Raw genomic sequence first — 23566 nt, forward strand, 5'->3', positions numbered from 1 at the left:
CTTTCCACACAAAGTTGAATATTTATTTTGAGCCCCCTTTATCAGTATCATGTTAAATGCCAACCTCAAGGAATTATTATTGTTCTTTCATTTAGCTGGTGAAAACGTACTGAAATGATGCAACGTACCCGACCCCTGAAGCACTATGTTTTTCTTCTCTATGGCATTCTATTTTTGTGCTGCTGCTGCTATTCTTTGCCGCCTTTCAATGCTGGTGGTTGCTACCAACGTCTAGTACAATTTCCATGTTTGTTACATGCCCTACTTTTTGGGTTTGAAATATGGGTGCATAGCACAGGGGTCTAGGCTTCTATCAGAAATTGTGAGCCCCTATCCATTAGCAAGATGTAAACAGGCTCAGGAAGTGATATGTTATATTGAGGGAGAGAGATAAGCCTCAAGCAAAGAGAAAGGCAAAATCTAAAACCACCAGTGTTTGTAGATAGAAGGATAGGATAGTATTTTTGGAGTGCACCAATATCAAAGCTTTCAAGGCAATGAGCAGACGGAGGAGGAGAGAGACGCACTTGCAGCCATCTAAGATGGAAACAGCCATGTTTTCAATCGTTTTCTGAAAACCGGAAAAGAGTCTGCATTAGAAATTAAGGTGGGCAAGGAGTTCCAAAGCTTGGTGGTTGCTACAGAAAAGGAGCTGCTGCCCCATCTGGACCTGCGCAATCTGAGAGACACCAGTTTTTTCTTTGCGGAGGTGGGTGTACCACTGGAACAGGGTTTTCAGAAATGGGGAGACTATACTGTGCATGGCTTTATATACCAGACTCAGGACCTTGAAGGAAGTGGGCTTCCTGATGGGGAGCCAGTACAAGGCACAAATCCCCTCCCTGACTGACTGATGCTTCGGAATATTAAGGATCAGCCTTGCAGCTGCATTCTGAACCATCTGGAGCTTGTTGAGGGATTCTGCGTTGATGTTAAAGTACAGAGCTTTGCAGTAGTCCAACCGAGAGGTGACTAGTGCAATGATGGTAGACCTATGCAGTTCGGACGGAATATACGGCAGCACCTTTCTAAGACTTCTTACACTATGGAAACAAGTGCCATCTGTACAGCTGACCTGAGCATCAAAGGTCAGACCACATCAAAATTGACCCCCAAATTCTTCGCTGTCCTAATCGGGACAGGAAGGGGCCACAATCTGTAGGTCACCAGGCATTTGACCAGATGAATTCTGTGCGCCAAATACAAGCACCTCGGTGTTATCTGCATTGATCTTTAGTGAGTTGACCTTCATCCAGCAGATAATGCTGGACATACACTGATTGAACTGCTCAGCGATAGATTGTAAATCATTCGCGATGGAAACAATAATTTGCATGTCCTCCGCATAGGAGAGCACCCGAAATGCGAAAGATCGCACCAGCTCAGCCAAAGGGGTCATATAGAGGTTCAAAAGAGTGGGGCTCAATGATGATCCCTGGGGACCCCACAGGGAAGGCCAAAGGCATTTGCTCTAAAGACTCTGCAGCTAACAATGTGAGTTCTACCTGACATAAGAGTGGAGAAGCTGCAGGGCCTTTCCCATGACTCCCACTTCCAGCAGACGCTGAACCATGCGCACCGGGGAGACAGTATCAACTTCTGCCGATTCGAGCATAATCAGCACCGCCGATCCACCCTGATCAACCTGTGTGCAAATACAATTAGCGGCTGCAATACGGGCAGATTTGGTGCTATTACTGTCACGGAACCCATTCTGAGAGAGATCTAAGATCTCCTGGGATTCAGTTCCATGTTGATGAATCTCTCTAGGATTTCAGCGGGGGCGGGGAGAAGGGAAATAGGTTGAACGTTTTTCAACTCTAAGGGATCAGCATTAGGTTTTTTGGGAAGCAGTGAAACAATGGCTTCCTTCCAAATAACAGGGTAGCTACCAAATAAAATTATATCGTTGAACACCTTGCACAGTAAATTTGCTAGTAAGTCAGGCGCCAGTTTAAGTATGGAGGCTGTGCAGGGGTCCGAAGGGGCGCTGGATTTAAGGCCCAATAAAGAGATATTGTTTGATTTGGGGGTCTCTAGTTGGCAGAGGTAGGTACCTTTGTCCAAATAGGGGCCCTTGCGTCTAGTCAGGGTAAGGGGGTATAATCCTAAAATAACCCCTGCTCACCCCCTTGGTAGCTTTGCACGAGCAGACAGGCTTATCTCAGAGGCAGTGTGTAAAGCATTTGTGAACACATACAGTAATCCAGTGGCAACACTACAGATGGACACCACACAAGTTGTATATTAAAAATAAGTATCTTTTATATAGACTTAACACAAGACGACAAAAATCCACAAGACTGTACTTAAAATGGTAGAATTAGCTTAGTTCTCTTTAGATGTTAAAATGCGACACTTTGAGTTCAATGTACCTTTGGATGCGTAACTCTATACAACGAAAGTGTTGCAGGGAAGATGATGGGTCGGTTCCTTACACGCAGGAACGGTGATGTGTCGGTTTCTTACTGCGCTTCCGTGGCGATGCGGCCCGCAACGCCGTGATGCGATGAAGATCCGGTGCAATGAAGCAAAGATGGCGTTGTCTTCTTGATGCAACAAGATGCGTGCACGCCCAACGGCCGTGCGGCGACTCAACTATTCTTCTGAGCCGTGACCGGCCCTGCGACACGCTTCTCCGATGATGCGAGATGCCTCAGTGATGCGATGCGACAGCTGCAGCGGCAACACCCTTGTGCATTGATGTGACGACATTGGCTGCCGCGGCGGTACTCTTCTCTGGTGATGCAAGATGCTTCTGGTATGTGACAGCTACAGCAGTGACACCCTTCTTCAGTGATGCGACAACAGCGGCTGCGGCGGCGACACGCTTCTTCTTCGTGAGTCGCGCTTCCAGCTCCTTGCGACACGAAGTCCCTCAGAAAGCCCAACACAACTGCAGGCACTTCCAAAGAACTCTTGAGGAGCTGGTGGTTGAAGTCTGTTGTCCCTGAGACTTCAGCAGGAGGCAAGTTATTTCTCAAGCCCTTGGAGATCCTTCACAAGTTGAATAAAGTACACACAAAGTTCCTTCCTCCTCTCTTTGGCAGTCAGGCAACCACTGCAGGCCAATCCCTCAAGCTAAGGTATAGTCTCTCCTCAGTCTTTCTGTTTCCTCTCCTCAGCAAAGTTTTCTTCTTGTTTCCCAAAATTTCTGGGCTCTGGGTCCCCCTTTTTATACACAGTTTCTCTTTGTTCTCTGAAGTCAGAGAGGCCTTTGCCTAGTCCAAACCAGTTCTGGTCAGTCCTGGAGCACTTTGTTGACAAGACTCCTTCTTTCCTTTCACAGTGCAGGGCAGAGACATCAGACGCACCACAGGAGGTGGAGCCAGCATTGTGGAGGGAAGGCACAACCCTATTCAGGCCCCAGGTGCAACTCCTCCCACCCATCTACATGCAGATCTTTCCATTCAGCCCTGTGCTGACTCACCCTGTCTTCTAGAATCCCCAGCCCCTGTCACTCAAACTCCAGACAAGGAATACACAACCTAGCAGAGGCAGGCTGGATGGTTAGACAAGAAAATACCTACTTTCTAAAAGTGGTATTTTCAAACACAGAATGGTAAAACCAACTTCACTAAAAGATGCATTTTATCATTCTGAGTTCAGGCATACTAAACTCGAATTTCTACCTAGTTCCCTGAGTCAGTTAGGATTATAAGATGTAATAATCAAACTGCCCATTCTGGCCTATGGGGAACAGGTAGTCTTGCAATAGTGAAAAATGAAAATGGCTGTAATTCACTATTAGGACTTGCCACACACACCAGGGCATGTCCTACCTTATACTTACAATGCACCCTGCCCTTGGGCCTACCATAGGGGTGTCTGATATGAAGAAAAGGGAAGGTTTAGGGACTGGCAAGTGGGTGCACCTGCCCAGTCTGCATGGCAGTACCAGACTGCACACAGGCTCTGCAATGGCAGACCTGAGACACACTTTTACAGGCTGCTTCAGTGGGTGGCACAACCAGTGCTGAAAGCCCTCCAGCAGCATTTGGTTTACAAGCCCTGGGCACTCCTGGTGCACTGTACTAGGGTCTGACAGGTAAACCAAACTAGCCAATCATGGAATCACTAATCCATACATCAATTTACCATAGGGAGCACTTGCACTGTGGCACTGGACAGCAGTGGCACAGTGCCCAAAGCATCTATAACCAGCAAAAACACATGAGGCAACAGCAAAAAAATGGAAGGGATTCCCACACCAAGGTTCCAGGTCTAACAGATATTTATTAAAATATCTTTCAAACAATTCGGAATTGAAGATGATCAGAGAGGTAGTGGTGAGCATGCCTGGAGGTAAAGAGATCCAGACTCTGGTCATAATCCCTGAGAAGATTTAAACCATAGATAATTTTTTAAAGAGGAGGTTCCAGAAGCAGAAATGTATTGTTTCGTAATGGCCAAGACCCCTCCATATCACATTAGGTTGCCTGTTGCGTATTAAGGAGTGGAGGTGTCAAGGGCTGTGTGAGTGACGCATGCCGTTTTGTAAACCGCCAGGTTAATGGGAAGCCAGGGGAGCATCAACAGCACTAGAAAGGTATGGTCATTCCTTTTTGGCCCTGAGATGAAATGTGCTGTCGCATGTTGAACTGCTGTTAGTACAGCCAGGTGTAGTTTGAGGAGACTGGTCATGAGAGAGGTGATTAGCTGACACTGAAAAGCACCAGTAGTTGTGTCAGTGTTGGAATGCTGCTGGATAAGGTCCACCTAGATTTGGAATCTCAAAAGTCGGCCTGCTCCCTGTGCACGCAGCAGCACTTGGGGTAACATCACAAGGAAACATTCAACTAGGCTTTGGGGAGTGTCGGGGATCAAATTTGTCAACCATATCTCTTTAGATGTTATGCTACTTCTACTCTGGATTAACAATAGTCATCATAATTCTTTTAATGAGGCTGGTGAGCAAGCCAGTGTTTTCTAGTCAAGTGCACATGTAAATAAATATAATCAACACTTCAACTGGCCTCCTGTTTTGCCAGTCATAAGTTGACAAGCTCTGCGCTTTGATTGCCGAAAGGGCAGGTCTGTGGTATTTCTGATTAACAGGGCAAATACGTGTAATTAGTTGTCTGAAGTTTTCTTTTTACATTTTCTTTAGGCCTTTTTCTTTGGTTGTGTCTTTCTATGCTTGTCCTCTGCTGTCGTTTTTACAGGTTTATCCCTGTTCCTTGCCCCCTTCTGCCTTTCAAGCATATTGGATGCCCTGAGCTGCCTTGATTTTCCCAGAAGTTGATGAGACTGAGTTTACACCTGACCAACATATCTCTTCCCCCATTCACAATAGGGCATCTAACCAGGATGTCCAAGTGAATGGCAGAGAGGACTAGGATGTGTTTCCGTGGTACACTTTCTGATAATACAGTACTTGGGCTAGATCCTCTGCCTTTGACACTTGCTGGTATCCTCTGTAACTCCATGCTTCACTTTTCCTCTTTGAAAATCAAATAATTGTTATACTCACATAATCATGGATTTAACTTAAATATCTTCTTTTACCCTATCACTTCCACTTTTGTTGTTGCTATGACATCCCCTACCAGAGGACTCTATAGACTGCAGTGTCTGTTGATATATGGGGTTCCACATTTAATTTTCCCACGTGGATGCTATACCAGGGACTGGTGTTATGTTGCTTCTGGGAATGATCCTTATAGTACTCCCTTGATTACTTAACAGTGCCTCAAATGGGTTGGGACCTTCACTACTGGGTGTACATTCTGTAGTATAAACATTAGTGAACCCCACTAATGCACATCATTGACATTTCTACTTATGCTGGGTTGCCAAGTGCCACACATCACTTGTCAGACTAACAGAGATTGTTAGTCTTTCCGGCATTCTCGCACTGACACCACATTGTCACACAATTCTGAGAACTCTTTAGAGCCCTGCATCATCTGTTCGCTATGTCTCATGATGTCTAAAAAGGTTGCGGTAGATGTTTCTGACAGCATTTAGCTGGGACGTTTGCCTGCAGTTAGGCCGAACTGGGAACCCAAAGAAGCCCTGGCAAATATTTTCAGGCCAGCCCCGTGCTGTGTATAGGGAGTGCAGCAAGCTAGCCTGACCACTACAAATGGGGGTTCTGGGGTGGTTCTCACCCAAGAATATACGTAAAAGAATGCATTCTACGACACGTTTGTCATGTTATATTCAATTGTATTAGCTTTTAAAGCATAGTAAATGATTACCCTACTGTGCACCAATATACAACAGTCATTGTTGGAGCTCTAACAATAATAGTTTAGTAAAAATAATTTATTACCCAAACAAACCTTTTTTAACAACACCAGGGTCATTAAAACCACACAAAAAACATCACTTTCTAACCTGTACCTTGCTTGCAGCTCAAAGCTTACTGTTCTAGATTGTAACTTTTGAACTGCACAGTAACAAAAGAATCTCTGTGACTGTTCAACCTGGCATTCGTGGCGTGGTTTTCCCAGTCTTTTTGCCTCTACCTCCTGTATTTCTGATTGTGCTCTGGACTTCGTTTTTGCTGGTTTGTGTACTCTTGGCACTTTACCGCTGCTTATCAGTGCTAAAGTGCAAGTGCTCCCTGTGTAAATTGTTATTATGATTGGGTATTCTTGATTGTTTTATTTTATTTACTGGTTAGTCCCTAGCAAAGTGCAGTGTGTGTGCCCAGGGCCTGTAAATCAAATATTACTTGATGGCCTGTATGAGAAGTTGGCCTGGCATATGCTGGTCACTAGTTATGGTGGCCACCTTGCACCAGTCCAATTCGACTCTTATGGTAGATAGATTTAAGACAACCTTTTAAAGAAAGCTATCCTAGTGCTAGCTGTGGAGAGCAGCCTTCAGACTAAGTCTCAGAAGAATGTAAAGCAGCTTGTTTTACCTTATAATCTCTTGAATTACCAAATGAAAGGACACCACACAGGTATATATATCAAATATATATGTATTTATTACTAGACACACACTACTAATCTCTTTATGAGATTAGAAACCAGGTACACATTCAAATGTCAACGTTTCACAATAAATTAAGCACTAATATGGCTGGAGCCCTAGGGGCGTACCAGACCATATACTAAAAAAATGGTATAAGAATGTCGACTTGCAAAATGACAAGGCCTAGGGCCTGGGGAATCGCTGGGGCTTCACTACTGCAGTGTTAGCAGGTAAGTAACCGGCCCACGGGAGACGCGTGCAGTGTGTGAACACAGCCGCAGGTTCCCTATTGATTACAACGGTGCAAGTCGCGGTTTGATTTTTAAAGTTTTAGGGCACTTCGAGGAAGTCTGAAAGCAAGCCACTTACAAGGTAAGTAATTCGAGGGCCAACACACACTAGGGCACTGGAGTGCACGAGTTACCTCACCCAGGGAAGCCGGGTGCATAGGTGTCTTTTGGTGTCTGGTCGCGTCGCTGTTTTCTATGGAGACCAAAGAAGACTTGCTGCTTGCGTCGACTGAAGAAGTGTCCGGTGGAATCCAAGGGTGGATTCAAGAAGCTGAAGACCTGAAAATTGAAGGGACAGTGTTCAAAGTCACTTGCCAGTGACCGGTGGCCCGGAAGATGGCTGACCAAGGATGTCGGGTGATTTCAGGTCGTCGATGGTGTTTTGACTCTTCGCTCACGAGGTCCAGGAGGGATTGATGATGACCAGGAGCTGGATTCAGAGTGTCCCACAAAGTCTGCAGCTTACTGAGGTGTCGGCAACTGGATTGGATCCAACAAGCCTTGGCAACTGCAAGTCTCGTGTAGACTGAAGAAAGTCGATGGTGCAGACCAGCAAGGTCTGAGGGACTCACCCAGCGAGGGTAAGTGAGGGCAGGCCTGGAGCAACCAGGGGAGCCCTTTTAGTCGATAAGAAAGTGTTTGGGGGGCCCACAAGCCAACGGGCAAGGGATCGCAAAGACGCCTCTTCAGGAAATGCTTCACAGGAGCCCACGGTCACTCGGGACGGGGTATGCCGCTGATTTTCACTGCAAGACCTGCTGGAGGCTTGGGCCACAAATGGTCCAATGCACAAGTTCGTTGAACGTCGTGAAGGGGTTGCACTCGACAATAGTGCACGGTCCCCGGGGATTGCTATTCCTCGTCACTCTTGGGGTCCTCTCGCCACAGCTCTGCTGGGGACTCACATTGGCCGACGAGAAGTCAGGAAATCCACTTCCGGGGCAGCAGGGACTTCGAACTCCGGCGGGAGCGGGAAAGTTTGCTACCGTTGATTAAGGTTTTTGGTGCCTGCCAAGCAGGGGAGTCACTCCTTGACTCCAAGAGAGATTCTTCTGTCTTCCAAAGGTAGTGGAACGTCGAAGGGCCAGGATTCTTCTTTGTAGAGCGTCGTCCAGGGTTATCTGATTTGCAATGGCAAAGTTTGCTATCTTATAGTGAAGATAGGGGAGGGACTAGCTCTATGACCACTCCTCTGGGAGGGTCAGGGTAGGGGGTGGTTACACCCACTTCCCTTTGTCCAGTTTCGCGCCAGAGCAGGGACAGGTAGCCCCTGAACCGGTTTGAGCTGCATTATGTACAGAGGAGCCTACTGCTCCCCCAGTGCAGGACTTCAAAGCACTCTAGAAGTGCACCCACCCAGCCCCAATACACTAAATCCTGTCTGGAAGGTGGTGACACCTCCCTGTGACAGGATGCCTATTATTGGGCTTCCTCCACTGCGAGTTTCAGTCCGCAGCAGGAGGGCAGACCAGTGTCTGTGCTGGTGGCATCCATCTTGTGATGCCAGGGCTCTTTCAGATTTCTACCGTGTTACCACAGTAGGTACATGCCGTCCCCTCTAGAAGGGTGGGATCATACTCCCACACCAGTTACTGGTGTGGGGGTAGGATTCCAAGTTGTTTGACACAAAACACGACATGTTTTGATGCAGTCATTCCAAAGTTAGCATTTACCGCAAGGTTATAATGCACTTAAGAGTATATGGTTTAACCCCCTCACATTGTAAACCAAGCACCCTGCCCTCAGGATTGATAGGGCCTGCCATGGGGGTGGCTGATAGGTTTATATGTGTGTGTATGGTGAGATATAGAAACCTATATCTCTGTGAGGAGTGCTAACACTACCTCACACATGCTGCAGTAGCAGGCCTGTGGTGTCAGATTGAGAATGCTTTCCAGGGGTGGCATAATACATGCTGCAGCCCCTGGTAGGCCTGTGAAGTACCTATGCCCTAGGTACCTAAGGTACCATATACTAGGGGCTCATAAGGTACCACAGTTTCCAATCACTAGTGCATCTAATATGCACACCAAGTCGTTTAGAGAGAACAGAGAGACTGGGGCCCTGATTAGCAGGGACCCAGCCAGACTAGGCCAGAAACCAGTGTATACATCAGAAAAAAAGTGGGGGCAACATAAGTGCAGATCCTACTCTCCTACAGCCTGCGACACTGGTCTTGCCACCCACATGAGTAGCCCTGTAAACTGTCTCTAACCTGCCATTGCAGTGTGTGTGTGTGTGTGTGCAGTTTTAAACTGCAATGTCGACCTGGCAAGTGCAACCACTTGCCAGGCCCAACCTTTCCCTTTTACTACATGCAAGGCACCCCTAGGCTAGGCCCAAGGTACCCCCATTGGCAGGGTGCAGTGTATGTCAAAGGTAGGACATGTACTGGTGTGTTTTACATGTCATGATAGTGAAATACTGCCAATTCTATTTTTCACTGTTGAAAGAGCTATCTCTCCCATATGCTGTAATTGGAGCTGCCTTGCAACATCTTACAAGTGTAACTTTCAAATGGGAAGAAGTAGAGAATTGGAGTTTGAGTCACCCATACCATTTAAAATACGTCTTTTAATGAAGTTGGTTTTTAAATTGTGTGTTTGAAAATGCCACTTTTAGAAAGTGGTAATTTTCTTGTTTTATCATCCTGTGCCTCCACCTGTTTGTGAAATCAACGTCTGTTGTAGACTGACAGCTGGGTTGTTTGTGCATTCACTCTAGACAGTCACACAAAGTGAGCTGAGGTGTGCCCTGCATATCCTGATGGCCCATCACCAAGCCGATAGGTCTTCCTGAGCTAGAGTGGTGGGAGGAGTTGTCACTGACACCTGATTAGGGCTGTGCCTGTCCTCTCACAAAGCTGTCTCCACCCCCCCCCCCCTAATTTGTGTGTCTGGTGCCAAGGCTGGATCTTGTGGACAACAACGACTTTCCTTTGAAGTATGCCTACTTCAAAGGCCAAAAGGGGTATAAGTATTGGACCTAGAACCCCACATTTTTAGAACACTTCTGGATTGAGGACTCTGCCAACAAGAAGAGCTGAAGAGCTGTCAGGAGGAGAACGTCCCCTTTGCTGTATGTTGCTTTGCTGGGTTTGCCTGCAGTTACTGCTTCTGTCTGTGGGCAGCGAAAGCTCTGGACTTGGCTATTGAATCCTGCTTTCCCAAGGTTCTCCAAGGGCTTGTGTGTGCTTGTCTCCTGTTGGAAGTCTCGGGGCCATCAAAGATTTGACATGCAGCATCCCTGAACTCCATTGCTGGGAGTTCTGGCCTGCCAGTGGTGCCAATTCCAGTTCTGGGCCCTTGGAGGTTGTTCCTACTGCAAAAGACTGCAAAATCGATGCATCGTCCTTCCAGCGGCTGTTTTTCTGCCGCAGCACTGCAGTTCAGGCGAAATTGCCATGTGGCCGAAGAAATTGATGCAGTTCCTGTCCACGGCTGAAGAAACCGCTGCAGCCTGAGTCCAGGGCACCGAATCTCTGACGTCCGAGACCCTCGCTCCAAATTCAGGGTATGCCCTGCTGTGCGGCTGAAAGAATCAACATATCACCAGCCTGCGACTGGAAGAATCAACGCAGCGCCTGTTTGCCAACGCCGCCACAACGACCTTCAACGTGTCCAGATTTCCACGCATTGCACCTGTGCGCCAGGTTTTCCGCCGCGCCACCGGAAGACCAGAACAGTCTTCTTATTTCGACGCATTGCTTCTCCTTACTATCCGGAACCGATGCAACACTTCTCCTTCGTGCAGAAGAACTGATGCATTGCTTGTCCAGGGACTCAAGAACCGACACATCGCTGTGTTTTTCAACGCTTCCCTCCTCTTCAGATTTTTTTCCTTGTGGATTTGATGCATCAATGGTACTTTGTGCTGAAATCACTGTGTCCTTAGAGTTCTATGGACATAATGGCTTAAACCTTTAAAAAGTGATATTGTGTGTTCTGTATATCGTTTTGGTCTTGTTTGGTTTAGATCAATATTGTTTATTTTTCTAAACTGGTGTAGTGCCATTTGTAGTGTTTTCCCTGTTATTGTGTGTGTTTTGTACAAATGTTTTACACATTGCCTCTGAGATAGGCTAGACTGCTCGTGCCATGCTACCAAGGGGGTGAGCAGGGGTTATCTTGGGTGTGTAACTCCCTTACCCTGACTAGAAGGACGCGTCCCTACTTGGACAGGGTGCATACCACTGTCAACTAGTAACCCTCATTTCTAACAGTGACAAAAGAAGTAACCCACTGAGTTATGCACATAAAATATTGTTCCTTGATATGCATAGTACACATTCTTTGCAGCAGGCATATTAACCCTCTGTGCTACTTTAGATGAGTCAAAATTGCCATTACACAAAACTTTCATCTCTCTCTAGCAGGTACATTAATCACCAGAGTTAGCTTGATACTTTTATTGTTGCCCAAAAACTGCTAAATATACAAGGAACTTTCCAGTGCTATTAATACTACTGCACTACTACAAAACCGGCCCCCTACTCTTCTAGCCTCCCGGAAAAATGCCCGGTGACTGGTATGGCCAGTCCAGACTTGCCTGCTGTCCGAATGGATAAGAGAGTGTTGAGGAGAGGCCACGATTGACATGGTTATGCTGCGAAGCCAGTGACCGTGCTTGTGCAATTTCTGGAAGATGGGCTGTCACTGCAGAATTCAGCAACACCACTAGTGATCAGCACTGCTTTGAAGTTTAGATCACTGCGCTGGGAGGCATTTACTTTAAAAAAACTTTGGCCGCTGCCTTGACGACAATGCCATTAAAGAACCATGAGGTAAGTATGTACCTAGTTTTATAGTCTGAATCAGAATCCTCTTTATTTGGCTGTCAACCAGCCATAAAAGTAATAAAAAAACAAGTACAAAATGGAAATAAAATACATATAACATCATAAAAGACAGCCAATAAAATGCTTAAAATCTGGAATAACACATCAAGCTGCAAAAACAGCAAAGAAAGTAGTCCAAAACCATTGACCTTCTTGACCGTACCGCTGCTTTAAGCAATTGGGTCACGTGATAACACGTTTCAACATCTGACAAGGCCACCAATTCCTAGACCTCAAAAATGGTATGAGAAATTTCTTTGTACACATGATATAATACTCACAGAAGAAGTGAAAGAGTAACATTGTTTGTTTGTGCAATTTGCCACATGGACATAGACTTGTGTCAAGTTTGGACTGGTGTCCAGCTGGGAAACAAAGTACCAGCCCGAAAGCTGAACAGAAAGGATTTTTCCCAACTTTTTCTGATGTTCTGCAAATAATCAGTGGTAATGATCCCAGGATTAAGATCTACATAAATCTTAACACTTGGTTTCTGATCTTCAGCCCTCAACCTCTCTTCTTTAGTAGAGCTTGAACTTGCTCTCTGCCAACACCCACACGTGGCATTCTCCTCAAAAATATATCCGCTTGGCCAATTGATTCCAGGGCTTTTTTAACCAATGCTATCCAGGGAATACATAGTCCCCTTTCACAAGCCAGATGATCTAAGATTATATCTCTTGTTAGTTTTGCTTTATGAGAGCTCCAAATAGACAAACACAAAAAAGCCAGCCGAGGACGGATAAAATCACTCACAAATTCGAGGCCTAATTCATTGTGGCAGTTTAATGTTGACACCGGGGCCAACAGAATTTTCTGACAGAAACTTTTCTCTTCTCTTTGAAGAGCGATCGGGTCACCCATACCCCATATTCCTGCCCCATAAGTAGCTACTGGTATACACTGAGTGAAATAGATTTATAAAAGGGGTGTGAGCACCCTCTCACCCTTAGGTGATGGGAGACTAAGCAAAGAGCCTTGAAAACGTAATCCTGTTTTGAGCGCAATGCACTGACCATGACCCAGATGCGCTAATGGTTAACACCAAATAGAAATAAGTGCTAGTGCTTGATAGGAAGTTGTTGCCTACAGCAATAGAAAAAGGATGCTTTAAGCCACAGGACATTATAAAAGGCTTGTTAAAATTGGTCAATAAATCGAGATTAGCCATAAAATGAGTAAAAGAGTGTACTAAAAAACGTAAGGCTTCAGGGGTTCGGCCAATTAACACTGCATCATCTGCATATAATAATGCCGGAAGGGGGGCCCCTTTCACCCTTGGTACATCTGGTGTACATTTACTAAGCTCCGTACTGAGAATATTAATATATAAAATAAAAAGAAGCTGAGCTAAAACGCACCCCTGGCATACCGCCTGGCTGATGCAGAATTCTTCAGTGACCTCTCCTTTATTCCCAAATCTCACACAATTGCCCATGTGCAAGGAAGCCAGCAGGTGTACTAAGGAGGGGTCCATTTGCAAGTTAATGAGTAGGTGCCACAGCTTTGCCCGATTAAAGCAGTCAAAGGCCATTGACAGATCCATAAAAGCTAAATATAGTGTAGATTGTTTGGCCACAGTGTATTTTCCTATAATCTAAATTAAATTAAGGCATTGGTCACCTGTCCCGATGCCTCTTTGGATACCATATTGACACTTGTTAGGCACATTATTTTCATCTGCCTAGGATTTTAGCTGGGATATCTATCAGGGCAATATGACCCTTTTTGAAAATCAGGACAATGACTGATGAGGCCCATGAACAATGAATCTGCAAAGGGCTCAAACCATTGTAAACATTGGTTAATAACTGGGCCCAAAGGTTAATATTACACTTAATAATGTCTACTGGGATGCCATAGGGACCAGGCGTTGTCTCTCCAGTACTCGCCCCTCCAGTACTCTCCTGAATTGCGGTTTTAACTTCCTGTAAAGCAATGGATGGAAAAGAGGAGACGTCCCCAGGCCATAGCTGTGATCAAATCCCATTATTATCAGAATTTTTATCAGAATAGATTTCTGCGAAACGAGCCACCCAATCATCCCCTTTTATACGGCAGCTAACTGAAGGGCATCCTTGGTCAAAGGAACACATACATGAAACGGTCTTTCAGAATGTCTTGCTATCCTTAGTGCAAGCGTTGTTAGTTAATAGGGACTACTGTTGCAAAATAACCACATTTCTTCTCTTATTTATGACTAGTTTATAAAGCTTGTGCTGGGAAGCCACTAAAGAGCGATCATGGGGCCGTGCACTTAAAGCCCTCCGTAAAGAACGATTAGCCCGTGAGCATTTGTGATCAAACTAGCGCGGGCACCCAGATTCAGGTTTAATAGGTCTTAAAAGGCAAAATCTGATCCTCTCGCATCGGGCACCAAAAGAAATAACAATCATACTGTTTGCATCACTATCCACTATACAGTCCATGACTGTCTGCAGATTTCCAGCTACCATCTCATTTAGAAATTTAGACGGGTCAGCCAGCTTCCAGCATAGTCTTAATTTATCTGTGGTTACTGATACATTTTCAAGACCAGACGCCTGCACAAGGACTCCCCTATTGGGTACCTATAAGGTTAATCCAATTGGGTTATGATACCCTGATTCAGACATAATAATAGTACTATGAACCAACATTTCCCACAAAATGTGAGAAATTCAATTATGATCATTCATTGAGAAGTTATTCCTTCCTCTAAAGGTAAATACACTCTGCCTATCATTGCCAATCTCCTCCAAAGTGTACAAATCAGCAGAGGCAACAAAAGCCATCAATTCTTTTCCATGCACGTTGGAATTATTAGCCTTAGCTGATTCACCCCCTACTCCCTGGCATGGTACCCTGGCGTTAAGATCACCCCCTAAACAAAGATATAGCTGCTGTCCTTGCTGAGATCCTTCATCCGCTAGGGTGGAGATATAAGAAAACAGGCCATGAAATTTTTGGTTGAGCACATTCACAAAATCATTATTCTAAAAATGTAAGAAAAATAAAGCTTAAAAGTATACAACCACTTGAAAATCAGACCCAGGTGAGCTCACTGACACTCCACGGCCACCAATCAAGAGGTTTATCCATATCAATGGGCCCCCGAAGCTCTCCCAAAACTAGATGGTTTAGCAGGGAGGCTAAAGCACCTATAACCTTCAAAATGTATTGGGTTATTTTCCCACGTCTCCTGTAAAAAAACAATATCATACAATTTCACAAACCTCTGTCAATCGGGCAATAAAAATTTAGTATGAAGATCCGCGATGTTCCAGCTTAATATTTCCAGCCCTCAATTCTTAACACTTAGGGGCCCATTAGCATGTCAGGCGGATCCCCACCGCCCACATGGCGGTGGCGATCCGCCCGACATTTGTGCCCACCCGCATGCCAATCCCCCCCACCATAGTACTATGGTGGGGGGGACCCCGGCGGACGGAAAGACCGTCCGCTGGTTTTCTGCCAGTAGGCAATCTGCCCGATTGCCTACCGGGCGGAAAAGCTGTTAATATGGTGGCGGTGTCTGGTATACACCGCCATCCATATTAGTATACAGGCGGGGACATGCCTTTCTGTGGCGGCAACGCCGCCACTGAAAGGCATGCGGTCTTCGACATTGGGGCCCGTAGCGGGCCCCCAGGGATTCTGGGGGGTGGGGGGTGCACATGGGGGGTACCTATGGTACCCACCTGCATTTCAATGTTCAACGTGACAGGCACCGCGCGGTGCCTGTCATTTTGTGCATTGAAAGTCACAACTTGCTTGTGTGGCATTGCAGCGGCCGCAATGTTACAAATGCAGGATGCGCCAGCCAGTGTGGCGGGCGCATCCTAATTGTGGGTGTGGGACCGCCACAAGCATTGCGGGCGGTCCCGTTTCCCGGGGGTATGACGGGCGGACAAAGTCCGCCGGCCATTCTAATGACCCCCTTAGAGTTGAAATCACAGGAATTAAAACAAGACAATCGGATATTTGGCTAGGGGCCTGGGCAGAACATTACCTAAATGGTGTGTTACATTGGAAATTCCAGTACCATCAAAGTTGTCAAAAGAGCCTGTTATTATCACCTCCACTGCCACTAGTGGAATTAAATCGCTATAGATGTCATTTATGGGGCCATCTCCCACTCCACACAGAAAACCTTCTCCACAATGAACAGGGGCCAGTTATTCCACCTCATTACTGTCCATTAAGGGTGCTTATCTGTTTTGACATCTCACATCTTTGCATGAATGCATCATTGTACAGAACACATCCAAACCTGGTAAAGTTGTAATGGTTAGTTTTTCTAATTGAATGGCCCCCTTCTAGTACGAAACCTATTCTTCATAGAAGGCACCGACTCTTCCACTATAATGCAAGGATGTGTGCATTGGTGTATGGCAACCTAAAGTGTGCCTCCGCTGGGAAAGAGGAAAACAGTGCCATAGCTTTAATAATGATGGCACTGTTCTGCTCTCTCCTTTTACGCAATGCAGCGTAGCGCAGCGTAGTGCAGCGAGTTTGGCTGCTGTGCTGCATTGAGGGAATTTTTCATAAATCTTTGACCTTGTGTCATTGTAAAATGCTGTCGGCACTGTAGGATGCTGGCAGCACCTGGACACCTGCTATGATAGCAGGTTGTTGTTCGGCCCACAGTACTAATATTTTTTAAGTGGACAGCTGCATTACTGGCCTTCCAGTAGCACTTTGGCGCTGGCACAGCTGTCTCAATGCAATTTCTAGTACTTATCTCTGCACAGTTTGGGTTATTATTTAAATATTTATCTCATTACATGAATTTCACTTGTTGGTTTTTCTTGCAATGAGGTGTCCCTGCGTAGTGTCACAGCAGGCAATGCAGTGTCTCATATAAGCAGGCTGAAACCCTCCTGGAAATGTCACACATAAGCAATCTGAAAACTTGGCAGCTATGACCAAGCATTGCAAGCATATGCATGCACAACTGCATTTGTGTTCTCTATTTCTTCTTCATTGCTCTTCTCTGCTGTGTCTTTTTACTCCATCGTCTCTATTTTTTTCCATATGATAAATCTTATATTTATGGGTTCTATGAATGTGCCATATAAGCTACATATCATATGAACATATTGTATTATTTTTGCTGTGTCCTAGAGACAGCTTAGATGTCTCACTTACCTCATGCTTTCTAAATAAATCGCTACAAAACTCATACACAAATACAATCACATTCAGGGGCTTTCATTCAGCCCCTTTCATCCATTTATCTTTTCAGGTCATTCACATTTTGCTTCTGGCCATCACAACATGCAGCTGGGGCACTGATTAGCTCACTTCACCCATTGGCTCAGTTGCATTGTAAATAATTATGTATTATTTTTGCACATGTGCACGTTCGTAGTCTACTTCAGTGCTTGGACTGGTAGGCCAATCCCTACTTTCTGCTTTCATTTCATATTTTGAAAATCATATTCCAGATGGGTCTTTCTTAGGGTCGAGCCTGCGAGAGCATGTGATAGCGCATTCGTCTCGCTTGCAAGACAATGTTGTTAACAAAAAGGGCTTGAATCCTGCCCATTGCTTACTGTTTGTTGGCTTGCATGGCACTCTTCTGTACAGCCTCGTAATCCGCCAAGTCAGGCCTAACATCATTTATTTTCCTCTCTGTGGAGCAGGGACCAAGCACTGATTTAATTCAACGTTATCAGTGCACATCCGCTGCTCCCAATGTGATTGAGGTACTATTTTGTTCTTTTTAACCTTTAGTGCCCTGCAAACAGAATGCCTGTGACTGGTAAATACGTGACCAGTAAGTCAAACAAAATTGCAAAGATTACTTTTCTATAGTTAACTTTCTTTTATTTTGCCAAGACTTCTTTTCTCACTTTGCACTCATGTTTTCTTTTGTTTTTGCTCATGGGTCTGTTCTCAAAAGATGAGGATTATCGAATTGAAAAGTCACATTGTTTCTTTCTTAGGTATAATTTCTGAAATGATGATCCCACTCCAATCTAAAACAATCTGCCCCACTCCAATCCAAAGCAATCTACCCTACTACAATCCAAAACAATTTGCCCCACTCCAGTCTGCACCTCTTCAATCCAAAAGAATATGTCCCACTCCAATCCAAAACAATGTGTCCCACTCCAATCCAATCCACCCCACTCCAATCCACCCCACTCCACTCCAATCCACCTCACCCCAATCCAGACCACCCTACAATACTGAACCCCAATCCAACCCGCCTCACTTTAACCCCTTCAGTGCCACGCCCTTTCCCCGCCCTGTGCCGGGCGTTGCATTAGCGGGCGGGGTTCATGACGAGATAGTCTCGTCATGGGCACAGCGCAATCGCGCTCCATGACGAGACCATCTCGTCATGGGCACTGAAGCGGTTAATCGAATCCAATCCAAACCACTCCACTCCACTCCAACCCACCCCCAGCCAAATCCACACACCCCACTCCAATCCCGTTCACCACCCCACTCTAATCCAGTTCACCCCACCCCAATTAAATCCGATCCACCTCCCTCTAATCCAATCCACCCCACTCCAATCCAATCTACTTCACTCCAATCCACCCCACTCCAATCCACACCACTCCTTTCCACCCCACCCTAATCCACCCCACTCCAGTTCACCCCACCCCATTTACACGCCACTCCAATCTAAACCACTGCAGTCTAAACCACCCCTCCCTACTCAAATCCACCACACTACCCCATTCCAATCCTCCCCAGTTCAATCCACCCCACTCAATCCAATCCATCCAGCCCACCACACTCCAATCCAATCCACCCCACTCCAGTCCAATCCACCCCACTCCCCCCCACTCCACTCTAATTCACCCCACTCCAAACCACCCTACTCTAATCCAATCCACTCCCCAAATCATTCTAATCCACCCACTCCAATCCACCCCTGTCTAACCCAGGCTAGGACACAGTTAAATGTTCAATAAACGTAGATTTATTCTCCAGTATAATAAGCCCACAAGACAGCGGCAGAACAAAACAGTAAAGTCACCAACATCCCGGTCAAAGTGTCTGAACATTCCACACCTCACACTTTAAGTAGATCTACAACATTCCAGAGCTTTATTACTTATCCATCAGACGTCTCCCCAGAACATCACTGTTCATACTTACCAATGCAACACTGGTGCAAACTAGGCCACACCCATTGGAGTCACAGCAGATGCTCTCACTGGCATCACGAACTGATGTGCTTACTGCAGTGGGTAATATGCAATGTCCAGCAGTGGCTCGCCTGGTTCCCTACTTAGTAAGGCTCTAGCATGTGTTCGTGCTCAGAGGATTTTCTTGCAAGTGCTGTTATGTGATAAACTCACCACTGTATTCATAGAAGTGCTACAGTAGCTCCCAGCAGTCTGATGAGTCTCCTCAAGTGGACTCTGTATTACATATCAGGCTATTGATGCCCCCATACTTATACCAGACAAAGAGGCGCCTCAGATCATCAACAGCGCCCCTAAGTGCCATCCCCAAGAAGCTGCTCTAGACCTGGCTAGGGGCATGGAAAGGTGTCCTATAAATACCAATAGAATACAAATGAATCCCCAGTTTCTGAAACTTTGCTTCCTCTGTGCAGACTGCCAAACTCTGGAGCACCGCTCTGATCATAGGGTGAAAATGTCAATCACCTTGTTTTCCAAAGTCGATAAAGCCCGGCTCTTTCCTTTGCCAGGCTGTTATCCACGGAATGACCATACAAGGGTAGATGTTCCATCTAATGAACTGACAGAGCAAAAGGGGGAGCGTGCTTAATAAAGCGCTCTACTGTCCTCTGCGCCCTATTCACGGCACTAGCCTGTGTAAGTTTATTGTCAGGCAGAGGCAGCTCCTCCGTTAAGGCAGATGAGTGTCGCCCCTCTAAAAAAATTCCTCCATGGATAGAAAAATAAAATGGTAATAAATTACCATTTTATTTTTCAAAATCCCATCTTGAGCCGAGTGTCAGGACAGGGAGCAGGGCTTTCTGCTGCTGCCAGTCAAGTGCTCTCGGGAGCAACGAGAGATGCCGCCCCTCCAATCCTGGCACTGCTTTCATGCTGCATGAAAGCAGCACCAGGATTTGTTACTGTAGCTTCCTGGTCCCGCCTTGGAGCCTGCCTGCCTGGAGAACAGAAGACCCGAGCGAGGAGGACGTCACGCCTGAAATTAAGGTAAGTCGGAAAAAAAAATCTTCAAATTTATGACTTCTTTTTTTCCCTCCCACCCGCCACCTCCTTACATGCTGTAGTGACCGGATGGTCAATGTTCTTTTGTTTCTAATTGTATGCTTGTACCAGCCACTCCCCGAGGGCTGGCTTACACCATCATCCCACACTCATCCATCACGGGTGCCACAGGACATGTGACCCTGTCAGTAAAGGGGCCAGGCGCACGTGCCCTGGGCCAGTTTGTGTAATCATAATTAGTTTATGAGGTGCTTAGGACCCCGACACTTTACACATGCCAGCAACCACTGTTGTCATGCCGCAGCTATGAGATTGGATGCAGCTCTCTGACCCTCATGCACAACTCCAGTGGTTCCAACATCAGCTACACCACAGTCACCCATCTCACCAACCACTCACAGGACCAGGCAGGCTGCAAAGTTTCGTTCAAAGCATCCGAACACCCAACACTCTGGCGCCAAATCAAGCACCCACTGACGTAGAAGCTCCTTATACAGGTGAGAATACAGTTAACACTTTTAAAGTCTCCAGATAATTCATAAAATCGTTTGGCATTATGTAAGATCGTGTACATCATTCGTTGCACATAAATAACTGCGAAACCCTCTTTATTCTATCTAGTCATTTCATGATGCTCATCTCATTTTGTTCCACTAGATGGCACCAGAACCAAAGACATTTCCCAGTGTTCTTTATCGCTTCTTAGCTAAGGATGTATAGTTGGGGGTCTTGACAGCAAGAAAATACGGTAAAAAGTGGTGAACAAGTCCGGGATTTCAAGGGAAGAGCAGAGCCCGGGGTTCCGTTGAGCTCGAGCAGCCACCCACGCTCTAACGCCATCCGTGAAGAATGAAAGGCAAAGCATAACTTTAATATAAAACGAAAGCAGGAAAGAGATACAGGACTAGTGTCTGAATTGGAATGTGAAACCCGAAAACCTGGGATCAATCCTGGCTTGGTCACTTGACCAAATTGTGTAATTTGACCAAAGCAATTGTTTTATTTCACTTGGCCTCTTTTTTCTTCATTATCACGAATGAGAGCACCTTGGAATACGTGTTCAGGATGTGTGCAGTACATAAGCTTCTTTTGCATTTGATTTAATCAACTAAAGTCAATGTATAGTGACAACCAAGGCACAGTGGCGGCCAGCACAGGTAAGAGCGGTGAGGCGGGGCACTGTAGGGGTCAGGGAAGTCGACATACGATGGGATGAGTTAAATGAAATAAAAAAATTAATAAAACCACTTACCTTGCGCTCGCCGCACCGCCCACGGTTTTGTGGTATCCCAGTCCAGGGATGCCGTGCTTGTAACTAGGCTGCCGACTTGGTGGCACCAGAAGTAACGGACACACACACTTGATTACTAGTTACTGGGCCGAAGAGCCCGAGCGGTCTCTTGCCCCTTTTATTTATACCCTCAGGCGTGCCTGCCCTCGGGATGCGTGGGAGTGTGAGCTGCGTGTGTGCACTACAGGTTTTATTTATTTTTTACATTTAATTTAACTTATCCTGTCGCATGTCAACATCCCCGACCCCGACCCCCACCCCGCCTCACCGATATTACCTGTGCCAGCCGCCACTGCCAAGGCAATTTACAGGGTGAACTTGACAACTGACTTGCTTGTTAGTTCCCTGTCGACATTCTGTCGGCCCCCTGTAACAAAAGCGTCAACAGTGCTTAAGCGGCCAGCAACAGTGCTTCTCACTAGCACTTGCTAGCATCCCCCGCCCCCAGATGAATTGCCAGGGCTGGTTTGGGTTCCCAGTCCGAACCTGGGGAGGCATGAACGATTCTAAGCTCCACCTTCTTTCTGGCTTTACCAACCGATTTTCACCTTTACCTACCCTTTTTTCACCACCTTCTTCCACTCCAAAATCAAATCTTCCAGTTTTTCAGTCTGAAATGTAGGGACCCTTTATCTCCCACCTTGCTGCAGACACTAGAACATACCCTCTGTCTGTGGATGATACTTGGGGCCTGATTCACACGCTGCACTTTGTAGTATGCCAAGAAGTCCAACTGTAGTGCTACTCACTTACCACAAAATGCAGTTCACAAACATACGGGAGGAAATCACCACCTTTAGTTCTCATATCTTTTCTTACTCAGTAGTAAATGTGGGAGAGATTGGGGGAATGGCTGGTAAAAGAGGAGTACTGACTACTTAATGAAAGATATTTAGGGATGAGTAAGGAAGGGTTTAGGAACAGGGTTCGACAGGAACAGACACCCACCCACAAAAGAGTAAGCCAAATCCTATTCACAAACTACACTTATAAAGTCACTATAGACAAAAAAGACCCAAATCAGTAGTAAATGTACTCCAGCTCAGGCCAGGTGTAGGTCCAGCACCACACATAGCCAGCTGCTGTGACTGCAACACTCTCCCATAGAAAATAATGGAGGCAGGTACTAAAAATAGAACCCCATGGGAATCAATGCCTGAATAGAATAATTTATTTAGACTTTTTAAATATATATATTTGTCTGTACATATATATGTTTTTTTATATCTATATATTTGTTACACATTAAATTGATATATATAATCAAGTTAATGTTAAAAATAAATATTATTCTATGGTAAAATATTTTGATAACTTTTTTAAATTTAAAAATAAATCTGAATTCATTAAAAACATTAATTGTATAGATAGCCTTTTTTGTAATTGTTAATACACAATAAGTAAACATAAACATTTTAATTTAGATGGGATTTCTTTTTATAAATTAAATAAATTAATGTTATTATATGAAATATTTAGATGTACGTTAACTGTTGTCGAATTTTAAATTTAGTTTTCATTAAAATAAATACATAAAAACTTAATATATACAATTCATTTACATGAATATTTAATATAAAAAGATTTGTACAATTTTTTCGGCTGTTTAATAAACTTTTCACATTTTTCCCAATAGTTTACCATAGGGAAATATACGTCCTGGTAGCAAAGAACTCTGCCTACATGTGAAAAGTTATGAGTAGTAACATTGCACTACTAATTAACGTATTTATTTATTTTACACATATTAAACTAAATATTCAATTAAATGAATATGTATTTAAAAAAGTACAACCTTAAGTAACTTTATTATATATACTTATTATGTATGAACAATTTAAAAAAGTTCTGTAGAGAATCAATTTAAAGTAATCTAATTATTTTGAAAAGAAGAGTATGATTATTTTTAAATTAGAAAAGTGATTGAAATATATAAATATTTAGTATTCATATATTTTCAACGTGTAATTAGTGTGTGTGTGTGTGTGTGTGTGTGTGTATATATATATATATTCACTTAAAAAACCATAGGTTTCACACACGTTATAGTTAGGAATTAGCATTT

The 23566-nt window shown here is 45.0% G+C and overlaps 1 protein-coding gene across 2 annotated transcripts in view; it reads left to right on the plus strand.

Annotated features, from left to right (window-relative positions):
* The window catches only part of KATNAL2 (katanin catalytic subunit A1 like 2), a 296166-nt gene that overhangs the window by 24111 nt on the left and 248489 nt on the right, over positions 1-23566 (plus strand). The window lies entirely within an intron of this gene.

This window comes from Triturus cristatus, chromosome 2_1 (genome assembly GCF_964204655.1).
Source record: "Triturus cristatus chromosome 2_1, aTriCri1.1, whole genome shotgun sequence".
In the NCBI taxonomy this organism is placed as follows: Eukaryota; Metazoa; Chordata; class Amphibia; order Caudata; family Salamandridae; genus Triturus; species Triturus cristatus.